The 16,466-nt window shown below is 56.9% G+C and overlaps 2 pseudogenes across 1 annotated transcript; one reads left to right on the plus strand and one right to left on the minus strand.

Moving 5' to 3' along the window:
* Positions 1-192: 192 nt before the first annotated feature.
* LOC147972843 (uncharacterized) lies at positions 193-16,205 on the minus strand (annotated as a pseudogene). The gene is made up of 3 exons (XR_015602684.1): positions 15,648-16,205; positions 650-988; positions 193-568 (listed from the first exon to the last, which is right to left on the minus strand). The product of XR_015602684.1 is annotated as an uncharacterized LOC147972843 (transcript).
* LOC147972844 (bisdemethoxycurcumin synthase pseudogene) lies at positions 1,024-2,620 on the plus strand (annotated as a pseudogene).
* Positions 16,206-16,466: the final 261 nt, after the last annotated feature.

Here is a 16,466-nt window from a genome sequence, read left to right on the forward strand (position 1 = left end):
AGGAGAGAGAGATTCTCATGAACCCGTTTGATTGCCATCATTGGTTCATAACCCTTCCGATCATCAGTCCATCTATTGCGAGAAGACCAAATAGAGTGCATGGTGGTTATGATCTTACATCTGGCGTCGTTGGAGAACATCTGATCCAACAGAATGTCATGCGCCCACGTGTCTGGATGTAGCCTCGGCATATGAATATCAAAACGATCCTTGGCCGCAATCCATAATTTTTTTGCATGTGTACAAGAGATCAGAGCATGCATAAGTGTCTCATCCATGGCCTTGCAAACGTGGCACCGGCCAATAGGTTTTATATGTCGATACTTCAAGGTCATGCAGTCCGGGAGAATACCACGTAGCACTCGTCACCAGAACACTCGAACCATGGGTATCACATGTAGTTTCCATAGTGCAGTCCATAACTGTTTGTTAGCTGATGAGGTTTCTGTAATCGTCCCTTCCTCTAGAGAGCTAAGCTCGTTGCGAGTCACGAGAGAGCGATACGCTGATTTAACAGTATATTGTCCTGACTTTTCAAATGCCCACGCCAAAGTATCCTCACCACCGGCTGGATTCAGCGGAATATTCAAAATAGCTTCAGCATCATGGTGAAGAAAATTTTGACAGACTAACTCCACGTTTCAATTACCTGTGTATTCATCGATCAAGTCAGAAACCCGTGGTAGAGCTGCAGTACCCAACCGGCCAGCAGGTTTCAGGGTCGCTGTATTTGGAATACATTGATCATTCCATGTGGAAATTGACAAGCCGTCGCCAACTCTATGAATCAGACCAATATCCAAGGCTTTCCTGCCAGCCACGATCGCCTTCCACGTCGACGAAGCACGAGCAGGCGCTGTAGCTTGTAAGAAATCAGTGTGTGGGTAGTACTTGCCCTTCAAGAACTCGGGCACACAAAGTATCGGGATGTTCCGTCTTCCGTGCAGTTGAGGGGAAATACTCTTCGGCTCTTGCATGTATATACACCCTATATAAGGTATTTTTTAAAAAATAATTAAACAAAAAGTCAAAATAGTTTAAAAGTATTTTTAGATTAAACTTGACTTACTTGCGCATTAGTATATAAATTTTCATCAAAAAAGAACCAACGTTGTCTTCACAGCAAAAAAGACAAAATTTATTTGCTATTATAGGTCGCTATTCACGCTATTTTGACTTCACGTTCTGGTTTACTGTTCCTTGTTATATTCTGTGCCAAATTTGTTCATAAATTTAACTAACAAAATGTTCATATATGTTATAAAAAATTACATCATTGAAAAGTATGTTTAGATACGAATCCAACGATATAATTTTTTTTAACATGCACTACTAACATTTTGTTAGTTACATCTTTGATCAATATTTATCACAAATTATAAAGAAGACCGATAAGTGATAGTACTTATTACATGGCAGTCCTCTTGGTAAATATAAGACCTGTGATCCTTCAAAAAACAATAAGCAAGTCTACAAAGCTGCTAGCCACGTGATCTTGAAAAAAAAAAAGCTAGCTAACCACGTAGTCCGAGGCGCGCAGCGATCGACATACGTACTACGTCCATGGCAACCGTCCAGCAGATCCGTCGCGTGCAGCGCGCGGACGGCCCGGCGGCCGTGCTCGCCATCGGCACGGCGAACCCGGCGAGCTCCATGCTCTAGGACGACTACACCGACTACTACTTCCGCGTCACCAACAGCGAGCACCATGCCGACCTCAAGGACAAGCTCAAGAGAATATGTAAGCCCATGCATGCCCTGCAACGTAAACCTAGCTCCTACACGTACGGGCGTACGTTTCCAAATGCATGCATGCATCTTTGCGGTGAGCTAACTGCTAATCTAAAATGTTCTCCTGTCCAGGTAAGAAATCGGGCATCGAGAGGCGCTACGCGCACCTCGACGAGGAGCTCCTCGGCGCGCACCCGGACTTCACCGACCGCGCGCTGCCGACCCTCGACGCGCGGATAGACATGGCGTCGGCCGCGGTGCCCGAGCTCGCCGCGTCCGCGGCGGCCAAGGCCATCGCCGAGTGGGGACGCTCGGCCGCCGACGTCACGCACCTCGTCTTCAGCACCTACTCCGGCGGGAAGGCCCCCAGCGCCGACCTCCGCCTGGCGTCGCTGCTCGGCCTCCGCCCCACCATGTCCCGCACCATCCTCAGCCTCAACGGCTGCTCCGGTGGCGGCAGGGCGCTGCAGCTCGCCAAGGAGCTCGCCGAGAACAGCCGCGGCGCACGCGTCCTCGTGGCCTGCTCCGAGCTCACCCTCATCGCGTTCTACGGGCCCCAGGAGGGTCACCTCGACACCATCCTCGGCCACGGCATATTCGGCGACGGCGCGGGCGCGGTCATCGTCGGTGCCGACCCCGTTGACTCCATCGAGCACCCGCTGTTCGAGATGGTTTTCGCCATGCAGACGACGATACCGGAGACCGAGGACGAGATCACCATGCGGCTCATGAAAGGCGGCCTCGACTTCCACCTCTGTCGGATTTCGGGTTCCGGCAGACCTTTGAGGTTCGAATACTGGGGTGCGTGCGGAGATTTCGCCTTATACCTATCTGCACCCCTCCGCCTCGCTAAGATCTAAACTATGGAAAGAACAGCACAAGAGACACAGGGTTTATACTGGTTCGGGCCACCGTTGTGGTGTAATACCCTACTCCAGTGTGTGATGTGGTGGATTGCCTCTTGGGCTGATGATGATGAGCAATACAAGGAAGAACAACCTCGCGAGGGTCTGTTCTTGGCTGAGGGGATGAACTGCCAGGAGGAGTTCAGTCACCCTTCTCTCTCTCTTCTCCATTCTCTCTCTGATTTCGATCCGATCTCCCATCTCCCCTCTACCCTGTGAGTGGCTAGTCCTATTTATAGGCAAAGACCCTGGGCCTCTTCCAAAATATTGAGCGGGAAGGGCGCCAACAATTGGCCATTTTGAAGGGGAACATCTAGTACACTTATCCTAACTAAAGTTGGTCCTCGCCTGCCAAAGGCTCTGGTGGTGACGCTGGCTTGGGCTCCACAATGACTTCCTCCCTGCCGTTGGACTGGTCTTGGTCTCGTTGCACCGAAACGGGTGCCTTTGCTTGATGCTCTCGCCTGCGCTTGCTTCCTTTGCACCAAAGAGGAAAGGAGGACACTGCGCGGCTAGCGCCCGCTTGACACCCTTGGTCATCATGGCTTGCGTCACGGGCACCTCGTGAGGTACCCCGCCTTGATCTCTTCGCCTCCTCGCGAGCCAGCCTGATGAGGCCGTGCCTGAGGAAGCTCCGTGTCGTCCGCCCCGCGAGGCTTGGCCCCTCGCGAGGGTCTTGGGTCTGTGTTGATGAAGACGGGCCGTGCTGGGCCCCCTTTGAGCCATGCCGCAGGCCGCAGGCAGGCAAGTCTGGGACCCCCGTTCCCAGAACGCCGACAGTAGCCCCCGGGCCCAAAGCGCGGCCGGACTTGGCCGTGTAGGAAGGCGAAAGGGTAAGAGCGAAGCGCCGCGGGCCCTAACAGCCTGCGGCCTTGGGCGCCGCGTGGCGGTTGATTGGACATGAGCGACACTGTTCCCCCACGCCCCTTTATTTTGCGCCATGCTAGGCGGACTCGTAGTCGTACACAGCCGCTTCCCTTTTTGTTGCTCGAGCGTCCTCTGTCCTTCCTCCGCTCGAACTGCAGCTTCTGTTTTCAACCCAATCTCGAACCTCCCCCCCTTCCCATCGCCATGGCTCCGACGAAGAAGGGAAGAGGGAAGAAACCCATGCCTCCGCCTTGCTCGCCGCCGTTGGCGGCCCCCGCCGAGGGCTTGGGCAAGGTCAGCTCGGCTCTGGCCACTATCTTCAACAAATGCGGGAGGACGACGGCCTGGCCCGCGTCCCACTTCTCCATCGACAGGATAGTCACCGAGGTCCAGTATTTTGCCGACGCCCTGCGGGCGGGTCTGGTTCCCCCCTTTTCTGATTTCTTCAATGCCGTGCTTTCCCACTATCAGATCCACATGATGCATCTGGGTCCTGAATCCATCACCCTTCTTTCGGTCTTCGCCTTTGTTTGCGAGGCAATGATGGGCATCCTTCCTTCGGTTGCCTTGCTGCGCCACTTCTTCTCTCTACGTCTTGTCGACCCTACCCAATGCTCGGCGTGCGTGAGCTTCGCTGTCGCGTCTGAGACAGCGGCCTCAGGGATTGACTTCAGGCTCCCTCCGCCTGCGGCTGGGTTCCGCGAGCGGTGGCTGTATGTGGATGTAGGGGTGCCCAACCCCCTGCTATCGGAGCCAACTTCGCCTGCTGTCCCCAATTCGGGCTGGGGCCAGGAGACGCTTGAGAGCCCCCGGCTCGTCTTCATCTGGCACCGCTTCGCGTTCTTGAGGTCGCTTGGCGTGACAGCGCCCAAGGTGGTGAAGGAGTTCCTGCTTCGCCGCATTGCTCCTCTCCAACGCCACTCCCGCCGGATGTGGGCCTTCAGCGGGCGTGATGATCGTATGAGGCTCCAGGAAGAGGACCTGACGCCTGAAGTGCTGAGGATAGTGCTCTTGATCCTGACTGGGGACCCCAACTCTGGCAGCATCCAGCAGGGAGGGGCCTTGCTGTACCTCTGCCAGAACAGGGGCGATTTTGTGAATCAGATGCCTATCTTTGATGAGTGGGGGCCGCACCCCGCCGGCCTCCAGGGGTCTCGCGAGAACCCAGTGATGGTGACTGCCCTTCCAGTCGGCCAAGGCGACTCTTCCTCAAGTGGCGGAGCAGGGAGGCATGAGGCGCCAGAGGCCGAGGGGGCTCCCGACGGGGTGACAGCGCCGGGCGATGCTCATGAGGGAGCAGCTCTTGGGGCCCGTGCCGCTGAGGCTGAGGGTGGCAAGCTGCTGCCCTCAGCGCCTGCGACTGAGGCCCCTGAGGCTCCAGCCGCTTCTTTTGGCGAGGCGATTGGCAGCGCGCATCAGGCAGGCGCCCCTGACGCGGATCGCCTTGACGCTCCGTCTTCGTCGCAGGTTGATCTCTGGGCTCAACTCTTGGGCCGCTTCCGCGTGGACTTTGAGGCCCTCTGGAAGAGAAGGGAGGCCCTGGGCGACGATTACCCTTGTCGCCTGCTGAAGCGTAGGAAGTACTTCGCCACTGATGAGTAAGCCTTCTCCTTTCCCAGCTCCCGATCCTTCTGTTGCTTTTACTGATCCTTGCTCCGCAGGCCCCTTCCAACTGAGCTCGCGGAGACGGCTGAGGTGTCGTCCCCCTTGGCTTCGCCCCCTCCACCGTCCTCAAGCGCTCCGAGCAGCAGAGCCCTTGTGGTGAGGGCGTTCGGAGAGGCGAACCGTCCCGAGGCGCATCGTGGCCCTGCGCACCTCGCAATCCTCCTTCGCGGGCCTTTTCGTGGCATAGCCAGCCTGCCGTGGGCTTCTCGCCTGGTCGTGGACTGCGATTGGCTGAGGCGCTCCCTGCGCTCTTCATCTGGGGACGGGCTGGCTCCAGGCCGGGCTTCTGCCGTGGCGTGCCCGGCCGTCGGGAGGGTGCCAGCCCCTAGCCCCCTGACTGGAGGGGGAGTGCTGATTCGTGGCCCCCGGTGCTTGCTTGGGGCAGATGATGGTGTGGAAGACGTGCTCGAGCGCGCCCGGGAGCGTTGCGCTCTTCGCCAAGGATTCCTTCGAAGGGCGGCTGACGCGGTGAGCCTGCTTGGTGAGGAGCTTGCTGATGAAGACGCGCGCCTTGAGGCCGAGGGCCTGCGCCTGGCTGCAGAGAGGCGCGAGCTGGAGGGCGCCATCGCCCTTGTGCACCGTCAGCGCGATCTTGACGACGCAGAGGCGAAGGCGTCGCTGGTGGCCTCTCGGGAGGCCCGATCTTGGGCCGCTGAGGAGGCCCGGGAAGCTGACCGACGGCGAGAGGCGGCGGAGGAGCGGGCTCGGGAGCTCCTAGCCTGGTGCCACTCACTGGAGGAGCAAGTGGAGCTGCGCGAGGCAGCCCTCGCGTCGATGAAGGTGGCCTCTGGCGACCCAGCAGAGCTCCAGAAGCGTGAGGAGGCGCTGACGCTGGAAGCCGCCGAACGTACCCGTGAGTACGAGCGTCTGGAGACGAGGGAGCGCTTGGTGACGCAGGCGGAGGATGATGTCGCTGCACGGGAAGCCCGTGTCCTGGAGGAGGTCGGACGTCGGGTGGTGATGGCGCGCTTGAACCTCGAGCACGATTTCGAGGAGAGGCTGGGGTTGATCCGGGCCGAGGCTGAAGGTAGGACTGCTGCCTTGAGGGCCAAGCTGGAGGAAGCGACGCGGCGGGCCGATACTTTTCGGGCCGCCCTTGAGATAGCTCAAGGGGAGTCAACCACCTCCCAGGCCGAGGTGCTCCTTCTTCGTCAGCGGGTGGAGGAGGCTGAGGTCGTCGCACGCCAGAATGCGGACGAGATACGTCAGCGGCGGATCCTGGAGCATGAGCACGGCCCCATTCTCACCACGCTCCGGGAGAGAGCCAACACAGCCTTGGGCAACATCTGCGAGGCGGCTGTTGGCGAGCCGCACGCAGTCAACTATGCCGGCAACTTTCAGTTCTTCACCGACGTGGTGATGCAGCTGGAGGCGCGGTCGGTCAGGGCTGACAGGTCGGTGGAAGAGAGGAGCCGCGCCCTGCTCGGGCGCGCCTTTTCTCGCGTCTTCAGCCATCTCCGGAATATGGATCCCCACTTTGATTTCGACGCCGCCATCGCCCCAGTTCCCCGGGCCGTCCGAGACGACCTGGCGCACTGGGTGGAAGACAATGTGGATGCTCTTGTCAGGGCCTTCGCTTCAGACAATGACGAGCGAAGCGCCGCGCCCAAAGCGCGCCCGGACTTGGCCGTGTAGGAAGGCGAAAGGGTAAGAGCGAAGCGCCGCGGGCCCTAACAGCCTGCGGCCTTGGGCACCGCGTGGCGGTTGATTGGACATGGGCGACACTGTTCCCCCACGCCCCCTTATTTTGCGCCATGCTAGGCGGACTCGTAGTCGTACACAGCCGCTTCCCTTTTTGTTGCTCGAGCGTCCTCTGTCCTTCCTCCGCTCGAACTGCAGCTTCTATTTTCAACCCAATCTCGAACCTCCCCCCCTTCCCATCGCCATGGCTCCGACGAAGAAGGGAAGAGGGAAGAAACCCATGCCTCCGCCTTGCTCGCCGCCGTTGGCGGCCCCCGCCGAGGGCTTGGGCAAGGTCAGCTCGGCTTTGGCCACTATCTTCAACAAATGCGGGAGGACGATGGCCTGGCCCGCGTCCCACTTCTCCATCGACAGGATAGTCACCGAGGTCCAGTATTTTGCCGACGCCCTGCGGGCGGGTCTGGTTCCCCCCTTTTCTGATTTCTTCAATGCCGTACTTTCCCACTATCAGATCCACATGATGCATCTGGGTCCTGAATCCATCACCCTTCTTTCGGTCTTCACCTTTGTTTGCGAGGCAATGATGGGCATCCTTCCTTCGGTTGCCTTGCTGCGCCACTTCTTCTCTCTACGTCTTGTCGACCCTACCCAATGCTCGGCGTGCGTGAGCTTCGCTGTCGCGTCTGAGACAGCGGCCTCAGGGATTGACTTCAGGCTCCCTCCGCCTGCGGCTGGGTTCCGCGAGCGGTGGTTGTATGTGGATGTAGGGGTGCCCAACCCCCTGCTATCGGAGCCAACTTCGCCTGCTGTCCCCAATTCGGGCTGGGGCCAGGAGACGCTTGAGAGCCCCCGGCTCGTCTTCATCTGGCACCGCTTCGCGTTCTTGTGGTCGCTTGGCGTGACAGCGCCCAAGGTGGTGAAGAAGTTCCTGCTTCGCCGCATTGCTCCTCTCCAACGCCACTCCCGCCGGATGTGGGCCTTCAGCGGGCGTGATGATCGTATGAGGCTCTAGGAAGAGGACCTGACGCCTGAAGTGCTGAGGATAGTGCTCTTGATCCTGACTGGGGACCCCAACCCTGGCAGCATCCAGCAGGGAGGGGCCCTGCTGTACCTCTGTCAGAACAGGGACGATTTTGTGAATCAGATGCCTATCTTTGATGAGTGGGGGCCGCACCCCGCCGGCCTCCAGGGGTCTCGCGAGAACCCAGTGATGGTGACTGCCCTTCCAGTCGGCCAAGGCGACTCTTCCTCAAGTGGCGGAGCAGGGAGGCATGAGGCGCCAGAGGCCGAGGGGGCTCCCGACGGGGTGACAGCGCCGGGCGATGCTCATGAGGGAGCAGCTCTTGGGGCCCGTGCCGCTGAGGCTGAGGGTGGCAAGCTGCTGCCCTCAGCGCCTGCGACTGAGGCCCCTGAGGCTCCAGCCGCTTCTCTTGGCGAGGCGATTGGCAGCGCGCATCAGGCAGGCGCCCCTGACGCGGATCGCCTTGACGCTCCGTCTTCGTCGCAGGTTGATCCCTGCGCTCAACTCTTGGGCCGCTTCCGCGTGGACTTTGAGGCCCTCTGGAAGAGAAGGGAGGCCCTGGGCGACGATTACCCTTGTCGTCTGCTGAAGCGTAGGAAGTACTTCGCCACTGATGAGTAAGCCTTCTCCTTTCCCAGCTCCCGATCCTTCTGTTGCTTTTACTGATCCTTGCTCCGCGGGCCCCTTCCAACTGAGCTCGCGGAGACGGCTGAGGTGCCTTCCCCCTTGGCTTCGCCCCCTCCACCGTCCTCAAGCGCTCCGAGCAGCAGAGCCCTTGTGGTGAGGGCGTTCGGAGAGGCGAACCGTCCCGAGGCGCATCGTGGCCCTGCGCACCTCGCAATCCTCCTTCGCGGGCCTTTTCGTGGCATAGCCAGCCTGCCGTGGGCTTCTCGCCTGGTCGTGGACTGCGATTGGCTGAGGCGCTCCCTGCGCTCTTCATGTGGGGACGGGCTGGCTCCAGGCCGGGCTTCTGCCGTGGCGTGCCCGGCCGTCGGGAGGGTGCCAGCCCCTAGCCCCCTGACTGGAGGGGGAGTGCTGATTCGTGGCCCCCGGCGCTTGCTTGGGGCAGATGATGGTGTGAAAGACGTGCTCGAGCGCGCCCGGGAGCGTTGCGCTCTTCGCCAAGGATTCCTTCGAAGGGCGGCTGACGCGGTGAGCCTGCTTGGTGAGGAGCTTGCTGATGAAGACGCGCGCCTTGAGGCCGAGGGCCTGCGCCTGGCTGCAGAGAGGCGCGAGCTGGAGGGCGCCATCGCCCTTGCGCACCGTCAGCGCGATCTTGACGATGCAGAGGCGAAGGCGTCGCTGGTGGCCTCTCGGGAGGCCCGATCTTGGGCCGCTGAGGAGGCCCGGGAAGCTGACCGGCGGCGAGAGGCGGCGGAGGAGCGGGCTCGGGAGCTCCTAGCCTGGTGCCGCTCACTGGAGGAGCAAGTGGAGCTGCGCGAGGCAGCCCTCGCGTCGATGAAGGTGGCCTCTGGCGACCCAGCAGAGCTCCAGAAGCGTGAGGAGGCGCTGACATTGGAAGCCGCCGAACGTACCCGCGAGTACGAGCGTCTGGAGACGAGGGAGCGCTTGGTGACGCAGGCGGAGGATGATGTCGCTGCACGGGAAGCCCGTGTCCTGGAGGAGGTCGGACGTCGGGTGGCGATGGCGCGCTTGAACCTCGAGCACGATTTCGAGGAGAGGCTGGGGTTGATCCGGGCCGAGGCTGAAGGTAGGACTGCTGCCTTGAGGGCCAAGCTGGAGGAAGCGACGCGGTGGGCCGATACTTTTCGGGCCGCCCTTGAGGTAGCGCAAGGGGAGTCAACCACCTCCCAGGCCGAGGTGCTCCTTCTTCGTCAGCGGGTGGAGGAGGCTGAGGTCGTCGCACGCCAGAATGCGGACGAGATACGTCAGCGGCGGATCCTGGAGCATGAGCACGGCCCCATGCTCACCACGCTCCGGGAGAGAGCCAACACAGTCTTGGGCAACATCTGCGAGGCGGCTGTTGGCGAGCCGCACGCAGTCAACTACGCCGGCAACTTTCAGTTCTTCACCGACGTGGTGACGCAGCTGGAGGCGCGGTCGGTCAGGGCTGACAGGTTGGTGGAAGAGAGGAGCCGCGCCCTGCTCGGGCGCGCCTTTTCTCGCGTCTTCAGCCATCTCCGGAACATGGATCCCCACTTCGATTTCGACGCCGCCATCGCTCCAGTCCCCCGGGCCGTCCGAGACGACCTGGCGCACTGGGTGGAAGACAATGTGGATGCTCTTGTCAGGGCCTTCGCTTCAGACAACGACGCCAGCAACGGTTCGGGTGGTGCTCCTGAGGACGCATTGGGGGATTTATCTGACTGGTTGTGCATCGTTCCTGCTTCCTTACCCTGCATGAATAGAACTCAGGTTTTTGCCTGATGGCTGTGACAGCATTTTGGAGGGGGAGCCCCTCATGTAAAACTTGTGTTCATCGTATTAGTAGACGTTACATTGCCCATGCGCCCACGCCAAGTGGTTGGCTTAAGCGACGCATTTGTCGGCTAATTTATCTTTGTCCCGTGCGGGCCCTGAGGTAGCCTGTGGGAGGTTGTGGTGTCCCGAGTGTTCCCTGATCGAATCCGTAGGATCTGCAGTAAAAAACCCTCCTGAAAGGACGCGGCGGCGGCAGTCTGGGCTGCGCGCAAGCTGGGCCTGACCCGGCTCGCGAGGGGCTCACGAGGGGAGGCAACTGAGGCGAAGTGATAATCAAAACGCGAGAAATTGCTCGAACGAGACTAAGCACCCCTTCCCCGAACACACGCAAATCTCAAATTCGAATCCAACTTGAATCCAGTAGGGGAAAGCGACAACCAAAGGAAAAAGCAATGAAAGCAGACAAAAGGCCGCGTCCGGCACCTAATATAGTCTTGGACGTCTTCTCACCAGCGCAGAGCTAAGTGCTGCCACTGGGCGTGGGAGGGAGCCCCAGGGCCTGAGGCCGGCACCCCTGAGACTCCGGGGCGTGTACAGCCCCACTCATTATTACGTGAGAGTGTCATGGGGCGGCGAGCTTCACAGGCACTGGGCCTTCTTCACAGGTATCGGTCTTGCTTCATATCGCCAGACGAGGGCCCCGCCTTGCGCCACACCCTAGTGCCATCAACGACGACCGGAAACCAGGACGCCGCCGATGGGGTAGAGCGGTCGCCAGCGGTTCCCCCGACGACCATGGATCCTCCGCCAGGGGCAGGCCCTGAGGCACCTCCCCAGCAGAGGGCCTACCTCCTGAGAACACCTTGCTCCGAACGCCGCGGTGGTGATGTCGGATCTCGGCCCCTCTCCTGCAGCCCCCTGCGCCCTCCTCCCGAGGGGTAGGAGACTGTGGGAGAGGGGCAGCTGCTCGCTGTGGCGACCTGCACCTCCTGCGATCCATGATTAGCGTATGCCTGCTCCTGAGGAATTAGCGGTACACGATAATCGTTGCCTCCAGCGTGGCCAGTGGGACCGTCCCGGGGCTCCTGGAAGGGCTCAGCTTCTGGCGCCTCGTCCCCCCAGCTTGGGCTAAGGAGCAAGCCTTGTTCGCCCTCGTGAGGGTGTCCTTGGTCCATCATGAGGGGCACGTATTCTTCTGGCGCCGTCATCCCGAAGGCCACGCCGTAGTGCTCCACGTGCCACGCAGTCCTACTTGACGCGCCCACCGTGGGGTGGTAGCGCGGCTGTCCACTGGGGCCGCGGTCGGGTCGAGTCCTTCTTCTTCACGGACCGGGAGCGGGGGCATCGCCGCCGCCGGTCCGGTGCCAACAGCTTCACTGGCGTTGGGGTAGCCTTGGAGCCCGCGGGCGCGCGTGAAGCCCCGCGCGGGCCGCCCTGGGCTTGAGATGGGAGCTGGGTGCAGAAGGGGTGAGCCCCCGAGGCGGCGAAGCCCAGGAGCTCTGCCACCCGCTCCAGCAGCACGTCGCGGCCGCCCTCCAGCAGCCTGCACTGCAGCAGCTCTCGGGCCACCGTGAGCGCGGCCCTCGAGTTCGCCTGCTCCCGGCAGGTGTATGGTGTCGTGGTCGCGGCGTGATTGGAGGCCCTTGCTGCCGACCGCGCCTGCCGCGGTGTGAGAGCTGTCGAATCCTGTCCGCGTCGCCCGCGGCCCGCAGCGCCCTGCGGACCGCGAGCTGCCTGGGGCACGGGGTCGCCCGAGGCGAGCGGCTCTGCGCGGGCAGGCCACGCCGCCCATGGATCTGGGTTGCCCGCCTGGTCGCCGGACATGGTGATGACGACGCGACGGGACACGAAGCGGTAGAAGGTGGATTCCGGCGCACCCCTACCTGGCGCGCCAAATGTCGGATTTTGGGTTTCGGCAGACCCTTGAGGTTCGAACACTGGGGTGCGCGCGGAGATTTCGCCTTCTACCTACCTGCACCCCTCCGCCTCGCTAAGATCTAAGCTATGGAAAGAACAGCACAAGAGACACAGGGTTTATACTGGTTCGGGCCACCGTTGTGGTGTAATACCCTACTCTAGTGTGTGGTGTGGTGGATTGCCTCTTGGACTGATGATGATGAGCAATACAAGGAAGAACAGTCTCGCGAGGGTCTGTTCTTGGCTGAGGGGATGAACTGCTAGGAGGAGTTCAGTCACCCTTCTCTCTCTCTCTTCTCGATTCTCTCTCTGATTTCGATCCGATCTCCCATCTCCCCTCTACCCTGTGGGTGGCTAGTCCTATTTATAGGCAAATACCCTGGGCCTCTTCCCAAATATTGAGCGGGAAGGGCGCCAACAATTGGCCATTTTGAAGGGGAACATCTAGTACACTTATCCTGACTAAAGTTGGTCCTCGCCTGCCAAAGGCTCTGGTGATGACGCTGGCTTGGGCTCCACAATGACTTCCTCCCTGCCGTTGGACTGGTCTTGGTCTCGTTGCACCGAAACGGGTGCCTTTGCTTGATGCTCTCGCCTGCGCTTGCTCCCTTTGCACCAAAGAGGAAAGGAGGACACTGCGCGGCTAGCGCCCACCTGACACCCTTGGTCGTCATGGCTTGCGTCACGGGCACCTCGTGAGGTACCCCGCCTTGATCTCTCTGCCTCCTCGCGAGCCAGCCTGATGAGGCCGTGCCTGAGGAATCTCTGTGTCGTCCGCCCCGCGAGGCTTGGCCCCTCGCGAGGGTCTTGGGTCTATGTTGATGAAGACGGGCCGTGTTGGGCCCCCTTTGAGCCATGCCGCAGGCCGCGGGCAGGCAAGTTTGGGAACCCCGTTCCCAAAATGGCCGACAGTCTCCATCCGGGTGCCGAAGCTGCTGAAGAGCAACATCGAGCGCTGTCTGATCGACGCGTTCGAGTCCATTGGGATCAGTGCTGAGTGGAACGATCTCTTCTGGGCGATCCACCCTGGTGGCCGTGCGATTTTGGACCACGTTGAGCAACTGCTCGGGCTGGGCGTCGAGAAGCTGGCGGCAAGCCGACGGGTGCTGAGAGAGCACGGGAACACACACTACAACACCGTTGAGAAACAGAGGCATTTTTTAAAAGGCATTAAAAAAGGGACACCGACAATAGCCGAACGTTCGGTCTGGGGAGGCACCAGTCCGAACGATACGTTCGGCAGGGGAGTATCGATGGATCGAATGATTTCGTTCGGTGCGAACAACCCCTCAGCCCGAACGCCTGCCAGACAGGACCAATAGCTTCCTGGGCCAAACAAAAAGGACCCCGATATCTCCCGACCCCTACCGCACAAGTCTTTCGTCACGGGGGGTTGATTGATCGAACATGTGTGTGCTCAGCCCGAACACCATCACTTTAGGCCTTTTTTTGCGTTGAAATAAAAGGAAAATAAAACCCAGTTTACCCAAAAACTAAGGAAGCCCACTTTTGGGTGTGAATAATAGAGGTCAGATTTGCCATACTCTAAAAAAATTGAAATGGTCTAAAAATAATTTTGTTGTCATAGATAGAAAATAAGGAACAAGATGCTACTAAAAAAATCACTATGGGTTGAAGCCAAAAAATTTGCCATAATCTTTATAAGCAAAATTTGCCATGGTGAAAAAGAGATCTTTATGTGCAAATGGCAAAAAAGAAAAAAAATTCATGGCAATGTTGCATCTCTACCATGATGGCAAGAAATGTGGATTAAAAAATTGTATGCTATTTTTACTATATAATTAAAGAGGCAAAAAATGTGGATGAAAAATTGCCATCATGTGGCGCAGAAAAAAAATGCACAATCTTTTGTTTAGTAGTAATTGCCATGTTTTGTAAAGTAAATGTACCATAGTCAATAGAAGCAAAAATTGCCATGAACGGTGGAAGAGGCAAAATTTGCCGTGGATGTAAAGTATTTTTGCCATTGCAAAACTAAAAGTCAAACTTGCCATGCTCCAGAGAACTAAATGTGTCATGAGTGAAAAAAAGGTAAATTTGTCATGTATGTCACATAAAAATTGTCGTGGAACAAAAGGCTAATTTTTCCATGTTAATAAAGGTAAATTAAAATAGAAAGTAAAACTAGCCATGACAATAAAAGTTAAATATTGCCATGGGGATTTAGGTAGAATTGTCATGTTAATAAGGGTCAATTTACCATCGACAAATAAAAAAAGTAAAACTTGCCATGGCAATAAAAGTTAAATATTTCCATGAGGATTTAGGTAAATTTACTATATTAATGAAGGTATATTAGCCATGGCAAATAAATAGCAAAACTTGCCATGGCAATAAAAGTTCAATATTACCATGAGGATTTAGGTAAATTTACTATGTTAATAAAAACTCAAAATAAACAGTAAAACTTGCCATGACAATAAAAACTAAATATTGCCATGGGGACTTTGGTAAATTTGCCATGTTAATAAAAGGTAAATTTGCCATGGCAAATAAATAGTAAAACTTGCCATGGCAATAAAATATTAAAAATTTCCATGGGGGATGTAGGTAAATTCGCCATGTTAATGATGGTGAAATAATTAGTAAAACTTGCCATGGCAATATTTTCCTTTTTGTGTTGTTTTGGACAATTTAAGGAATTACTGCGACAATTTAAAACAATCAAAAGTTGCCATGGCAAGAAAGAAATGAATTTACCATGATCCGAGAACTAAAATTTCCATGATTCGATAACTAAATTTGCCATCTTCAAGGAAGCAAATTTGCTATGATGCGTAAACTAAATTTGCCATCATCAATTTAACTAAATTTTTTTATGCTTACATGGCAAGAAGATAAGATTAGTTGCCATGGTAGAGTAAAATTGCGCCATGATCCAAATATCGAAAGTTGCCATGGCAAGAAAGCAATGAATTTTACATGATCCGAGAACTAAATTTGCCATGATTCGATAACTATATTTTCCATCTTCCAGGAAAATTTAAGAAAAAATATACAGTGAGACAGCAAATTTAAGAAAAATGTATAGTACAGTACATGTTTAGTCCTGAAAACGTTCTCTCTAAACGAAAAGCAAGCTTTGATTACTCCATATCCCTTTTCAGTTTAACTATCTATGAAGTTGTTCAACGAAGATGACCACAAACTCTAAAAGTACCTTTCCCCACTATAGAAATTCAGCGCACATAGCCGATCAAATCTAGCTGCGAATCATTTATTTTCTTCTCAAAAACTCATAGCCTATCACCACTACAACAAAATCTATGGACATACAAAATGACATTCCGTCCTGGAAGAGTGGTAATGAAAAAACACAGAAAAAGTTGTTCTACGGAATCAATAACTCCTAGAAGCACTTGTTCTATTGGTTTCAGTTGACACATTCAAAACAAAATGGCCTAGTTCACCTCTGCCCAGCCGATTCACTTGTGATGTATGCATCGCTAGAACAGAAAAAATCGTAGAAATGGAACAATTCTGGGGCTGGGCATTACCAAGCAAAGCTCTGGCTAGGACACCGGCGCTGATCTCCAAGCACCCCGGCGGGAGCAGGGCAGCTCGCGTTCGTGACCATGTCGGGGAGCACAAATGCCTGGGGTGGTCCGATGTTGGGACCGCTGGAGCTCCTCGGCGCCGCCGCCTGCCTCGTCTCCGTCTCGCAACGATCTCCGGCAAGGACAAAGCAGCCCGCCCCATCTCTGCCGTGCGTCGTCCCATGGCTGGTCCGGTGGCGCTCCTTCGCGCAGACGCTGGCCTCGTCTTCGCCGCAACTCCGGCTAGGACAGAGTCCCGAGCAGGCGAACTGGCAAGCGAGGAAGGCCGCAGCGTCCCCAGCCGAACTTGGAGGGATGGCGCTGGCTGCGCCTCGGCGCCGACGAGGAGTCTCACGCCGAGCGGCACCCCCCTCCCTATCTGATCGATATCTCAGTCGGCCCACCTCGTCGCCGGCGCATGGCCGCCTCCTCCGTGCCCCGCGGAGAAGTTTTGCTTGGGTGTGGACTGCGAGGCGAGAGGAGTGGATAAGGTAGTGCGCACGTGGGTGGGGGATGGAAACGTTCGGGGGCGGCGCCTGCTTTTCCGAACAAAAAAGGAGATGACGTATCTGGCCTGACATGCTTTAAGATCTGTATTGTCATCTAACGGTCAGAAGGGCGTTCGGGGCGAGATGCTAAAAAAGGGCATGTTCGGGACTTATTGATTCCGTAAAGAAGTGCCTTGGATTACCTCTCTTTAAAGGCGTTCTGTCCAAAACGCCTTCAAAGGCCCCTCGTTAGCAGGCATTCTGAAAAAATGCCTCAAAACATGCTTAAATA

This window comes from Triticum urartu, chromosome 5A (genome assembly GCF_056163025.1).
Source record: "Triticum urartu cultivar PI428250 chromosome 5A, HENAU_Tu73, whole genome shotgun sequence".
NCBI lineage: Eukaryota > Viridiplantae > Streptophyta > Magnoliopsida > Poales > Poaceae > Triticum > Triticum urartu.